The sequence below is a fragment of the Cebus imitator genome, unplaced genomic scaffold, assembly GCF_001604975.1.
Source record: "Cebus imitator isolate Cc_AM_T3 unplaced genomic scaffold, Cebus_imitator-1.0 Scaffold911, whole genome shotgun sequence".
Lineage (NCBI taxonomy): Eukaryota > Metazoa > Chordata > Mammalia > Primates > Cebidae > Cebus > Cebus imitator.
Window position 1 is genome coordinate 110,313 of NW_016108226.1, and position 6,357 is coordinate 116,669.

A 6,357-nucleotide genomic window follows, 5' to 3' on the forward strand; every position below is an offset into this window, starting at 1 on the left:
CCCCGTCATCTATATCTGGCATTTTTCCCCATATTATCCCTTCCCAACCTCCCCAACCCCTGCTGTCCCTCCCTTAGCCCCCACAACAGACCCAAGTGTGTGATGCTACCCTCCTTGTGCCTACGTGTTCTCATTGTTCAACACCCACCTATGAGTGAGAACGTGGTATTTGGTTTTCTGTTCTTGTATCAGTTTGCTGAGAATGATGGTTTCCAGATTCATCCATGTCCCTACAAAACATGAACTCATCCTTTTTTGTGGCTGTGTAGTATTCCATGATGTATATGTGCCACATTTTCTTTGTCTAGTCTATCACTAATGGGCATTTGGGTTGGTTCCAGATCTTTGCTATTGTAAACAGTGCCGTAGTGAACATACATGTGCATGTGTCTTTATAATAGAATGATTTATAATCCTTTGGTATATACCCAGTAATGGGATTTCTGGATCAAATGGTATTTATAGTTCTAGATCCTTGAGGAATTGCCACACTGTCGTCCACAGTGGTAGAACTAATTTACACTCCCATCAACAGTGTAAAAGTGTTCTTTTTTCTCCACATCCTCTCCAGCATCTGTCGCCTCCTGATTTTTTTAATCATTACCATTCTAACTGGCATAAGATGGTATCTCAATGTAGTTTTGATTTGCATTTCTCTGATGACAAGTGATGATGAACATTTTTTCATATGTTTGTTGGCCTCATATATGTCTTCTTTTGAAAAGTGTTCATCTGTTTCTCCCACTTTTGAATGGGTTTGTTCTTTTCTTGTAAATCTGCTTTAGTTCTTTGTTGATTCTGGATATTACACCTTTGGCAGATGGGTAGATTGCAAAAATTTTTTCCCATTCTGTTGATTGCTGGTTCACTGTAACGATTGTTTCTTTTGCTGTGCAGAAAGTCTTAAATTTAATTAGATCCCATTTGTCTATTTTGGCTTTTGTTGCCATTGCTTTTGGTGTTTTAGTCATGAAGTCCTTGCCTATGCCTATGTCCTGAATGGTTTTGTCGAGGTTTTCTTCTAGGATTTTTATGGTGTTAGGTTTTATGTTTAAATCTTTATAATTGACCATACTGTTAAACTAGACAGGAAATATTAGGTTTTATCATCTTTTCCTGTGAAAGCAATATGTGGAAAGACTGAGCTTTCATTTAAACATTTAACTTATGGCTTTTGGCAGCAACAACAAAGGAGAGACTTTGTTGTTGAGAATGACTCAGATGTATGGATGTTGTTTTATTTCAGCAAGTATTAGTTATAAGATTTAAAGAATCATGTTTTATTCCCCAGAAGTCTAATACCTCTCCTAGTGTAAGTCAGATGGTTACTAACTTCAGATCCATGTCTGCTATATTACCTTGCATAGCTCCTGGATATTTTTGACTGAATAATATGTTAAGTTCTGTAGAATTATAATCCTGACTTATGCAATCTAGTAATCTGCTCAACCTTATTCATAAAATGGACAACGACATTCAGTTGTACAATCAGTGCAGCACAAGTAATTAAAAAGTTTGTGCCATTAAATAATTGTTTTTATGAACCTCTATGTAATAAGCAGGATAAGATTAGTATACCAATCACTACATTGTTGGCCATTTAAGGTATTCTAATGACCAGGAAACAGTGCTGAATCTAAGTGGAACCATTGTAAAACTGCTCCAAAGGAAAAAAAGAGAACATGCTGTGAGATCTTAATCACTCAGCAAAAAGCGATTTCCTCTGGTTGGCCTTGACTAACTGTGGATTTCATTCCATTCAGTTTTGTAGGAAAAGCCCAGCCCCCTGACTTCATAAAATAACCTATTGGAATATGGCTGTCAGGATCCAAAGATATCCAGACTCTTCCTTTGGTCTTTTAAAGTTGGTGCAACAGCAACTACCTATGTTGTCTCTTCGGATCTGAGCTGAACAATCTCAAGTTAGTAGTTCACTTTTAGTAAACCAAGTAACTTTTGCCAATAGAAATCTTACATTCTCACTACTTGCTAGAAATTAGAGCTAGTAATGTATTTCGGTTTGAGGGAAAATACAGTAGAATATTCGTAGTAGCATAGAACTTTTGCGGCATTACTAAGCCCATGCCTCAAGTACATGCCAGGGTAAAATACAGCATTTCCCAAGGACACACACCTACTCTGTGTCCTCACTGGTATCATATCTGGAAATCTAGACTACATCTGGCTCCGAATGAACTTGTTACAAAGTCCATGGCTTCTGTGACTGACAAACTGTGGGATTTTTCTGTTTGCCTTTGAGAGATGGTCAGTGACAGACTTGATGAGATGATCAGGAGGATGTGAACATGTGTAGGAAATGAGAGTGAAGAGGTCCAGCTGCATATCTTTGTTCTCAGTATTCTGCTTTCTTGGAGACCTATGCTTTCTAAAAACATTCTAAGGGAAGTAGCAGCATGTGGAAATGACGTAGAACTAGGAGTCAGACAGATGTAGCTCAAATCCAGGATTTATCAATTACTAGCTATCTGACCTTTGGCAAATTACCACATGTCCACGGATCTTAGTTTTCAGTTTGTAAAAGGGAAATAATGACACATACCTCCTAGGATTGTTTTAAGATTCTAATTTTGTATTTGGCACAGCACATGGTGTATATTAGACATGCAATGAATGTTAGTTTTTACATAGAATAGCTCACCTCATGAAATTGCTGACCATGCCCAGCTCACAGAAATAATTAGTAACTAATATTTATTTGGTACTTTCCCAGTTATAGCATGCTTTCAACTCCACTAACTCGTTTGACCCAGCAAGGGAGAGGGATTAGAGTCATTGAGAAATGTGGCAGAGTTAAAATGAAAAGTGGTAGAGCTGGGACTAGAAAGCACTCCAAATTCTGTATTTTTACCGCAATAAAGCACTGCCTCTCAGAAATACATTTTTCCTATGAACTCCTACAAAATACTGCTTTTACTATTCATTTGTCACTTATTACTCATTGTCTTAAATAGCGATTTCTTTTTATGTTCTGTTTCCTCAGTGAAGTAGGAGTGGGCACCAAGCTTCACGAATCTCTTTGGTTAAGGTGAAGTGGTTGGGCGTTGTGGCTCATGCCTGTAATCCCAATAATGACCTAGCTGAGGAAACACTCAATACATTGGATTTATATATTAGTGGGGACTCTTGGTTGTAAACAACAGAAATAGATTATTTTGGCTAACCTGAGAAAGAAGGAATCTATTGCAAGAGTCTTATAGGCTCACATAATTTATAGGAAGGTGAGGAACTAAGCTGGAAACTGGTGTCTCCAAGGCTGCTTGCGAGATAAAAGCACAATTGGATTTATTACAGGGAAAGTACAGACAGGATTCTACTACTTGGAAAAAAATCAACTGTTCCATTTTTAATTTCTATGTCACTCCACTCAAGAATCACATTTCCAGGAGAGAATGTTTGAATGGTGCGTTTTGGGGCATGGGTCTCTCCTTTGTCTAGTGGGAGCTGGGAGTCTGACTATATGCCTACTGGACCATGTCCAGTGGGTATAGAATTAGGTTTTCAAGATGAAATTTAGATGTGTTTAGGAAGGAGAACTAGGTGCTGGGAAGCCACTCTTTGGCCTTCAAAAACAAACAATCCTCTACAATTGATTAATTAAATAATTTAAAAATGATTTGTTAATCATGTTCAATTTTGCATGGATTCTAGAATATGGAGTGTGGATAGTGAATGACTCAGGTCTATAACACTTTATTTAAAAATGTTCAAGGATGTGAGGTACTAGATTGTTAGTCTTCATTTTCCCAGATCTTGAACCATACAAATGTGCTTGGAGAAGGCTAAAAGCAACATTACATTTAATTTGGTTGAAAATAGACTGTTATTTCAGATAATGGAGATAATTTTCAATCTTAACTCCACCAGTTATCACATTGATTTACTCTGCCAATAATCACAATAACTACAATTTATTAAGCAAATGCTATAGTCCAAGCAGTGAGCCAGGTGTTTTTTGAGACGGAGTTTCGTTCTTGTTACCCAGGCTGGAGTGCAATGGTGCGATCTCGGCTCACCGCAACTTCTGCCTCCTGGGTTCAGGCAATTCTCCTGCCTCAGCCTCCTGAGTAGCTGGGATTACAGGCACGCACCACCATGCCCAGCTAATTTTTTGTATTTTTAGTAGAGACGGGGTTTCACCATATTGACCAGGATGGTCTCGATCTCTTGACCTTGTGATCCACCCACCTCGACCTCCCAAAGTGCTGGGATTACAGGCTTGAGCCACCGCCCGGCCTGAGCCAGGTGTTTTATATTTGTTTCCTTATATAATACCTAATTGGTAGGTACTGATAGTTTTCATTTTACAAATGAGAAAAGAGACAAAACAGGATGAAGGAATGTGTGTTAGGACACTCAGAAATTAAGCAGTTCAGATTCAAACTCAGGCTAGGAATCTCAGGCTCTTCTTACTAAATCATTCTATGTCTCTATATTAGGGACTTTTATATTATAACTTAATTATGAATTGGAAAAATATTGTGAAGTGGCTGGGTGTTGTGCTTCATGCCTGTAATCCCAATACTTTGGGAAGCCGAGGCAGGAGGATCACTTGCATCCAGGAGTTTGAGACCAGCCTGGGCAACATAATGAGACCCCGTCTCTACAAAAAGCAAAAATTAGCCGGGTATGGTGACACATGCTTGTAATCCCAGCTACTTAGGATGCTGAGGAACCTCTTGAGCCTGGGATGTTGAGGCTACAGTGAACTGTGATTGTGGCACTGCACTCTGCCCTGGATGGCAGAGTGAAACCCTGACACACACACACACAAAAGTAGAGTGCATTCAAAGCAAATTTCATCATATTTCTCTACTTACAATATACATTTGACAGACAAAAAGAAAATGACTGTAATGCAAAAAAAAGTACTCAGTTGTCTATGATAATTTATTTACATGGAAGAAACAAAAGGATAATTTTATTATATATTTTATCATAAATAATATGCCATATGAGAAACTCAAGAGCTATTTATATTTGATTCTATTAAAGCAAAAAAAAAACTTTTCTCAGTATTTAATAATTGCTTCAAAACCCCCAAAAAACTGGTATATGGGTTTACTTATTTATAATTCATAATACTATGGCTGATTTTTTCCATCCAAGGTGTCTGGGCAAAAGAATTGTACTCCCCTAAACAAATTCTATTATTAAAAGACATTTTAATATAAATAACAATTTTAATCCCTCCAAGAAAACTTTGCATTTGAATCTCTAGACTTCCATAATCCAGCTATATGAGAGTTAATTTTCTGAGCTTTGAATGGAAAAAGAAAAATTTTTGTATGTCTTTCTAATGTAAAGAAAGATATTTGTATATCTTTCCAATGTAAAGAAAGCAGGTAACTACTGCTTGATGGGGAGCTTAGCCTATTCAGCGGACCAGGATACTAGTTAAGACTCTGAATATAATAATAATTAAAAAAAGACCACCAGCATCCACTGAATGTTTACCCACACACCCTGCTAAGTATTTTAAGTGAATTACTGCATCAATACTCATGACAACTGCATTGGTTTTGAATTTTAAAACTAAAACTTCAGTTAAGCTTCCTTTTTGTTTCCACCTTGAAAGTCAGTTCTGTACAAAAGACATTGAGATGTATTTAGAACAAAGGGAGAGCATCTAAACTTCAATGAACAGTGCTTTAATGCATTCTTCTATACATTTAGAGAATAAGAATGGAGAGAAAAGGAGGAGGAAGTTTATAGAACTCTTCACTGGCTCTTGCATGATATTTAGTGATGCCAAAAATGAAACAAGTAAGCCCTAAAACTAGAGTGTGTGTTCATGAAGCTGCTCTGTCTTGGGGCTGGTTGTTCAAGATTTTAAATATCCTTATTGATATGTGGCTTGGCAAGTAAAGTGATAGCCAGAAGACCATTCTCTGTCCAGTTTTAGGGTCTCTATCCTGAGTGGAAGATATCTTCTCATCTGTTTGTGGGACCTCCCTACCCACTTGCTCTGTATGGGGTTTTCTGCCTTGACAGACGGTTTTTATTTAGTATTGTACATACCTTTCCCCCTTCTAGTCACTCTCTCACTCAAACCTATAACTAACATCTTTTTTCACTGTTGCCTTTTGACATAGTTTTAAGTGATTCAGAGAAGTGAAAACATGCATCAATCTCTCCCAAAGGAAAATATATATTCCATCTGTGGTGGTGAATTTTGTATTGTCAACTTGACTGGGCCATGGGGTATCTGGATATTTGGTCAAACATTTTGGGTATCTGTGTTTTGGGATGAAATTAACATCTAGCTTGGTAGACTGAGTAAAGCAGATTGCCCTTTTTAATGTGGATAGGGTTCATCCAATCATTTAAGGCTTGAGT

At 37.5% G+C, this 6,357-nt stretch overlaps 1 long non-coding RNA gene across 1 annotated transcript in view; it reads left to right on the top strand.

The window, feature by feature from the left end:
• The window catches only part of LOC119469859, a 106,643-nt gene that overhangs the window by 35,375 nt on the left and 64,911 nt on the right, over positions 1–6,357 (top strand). The gene's annotated exons all lie outside the window — the stretch shown is intronic.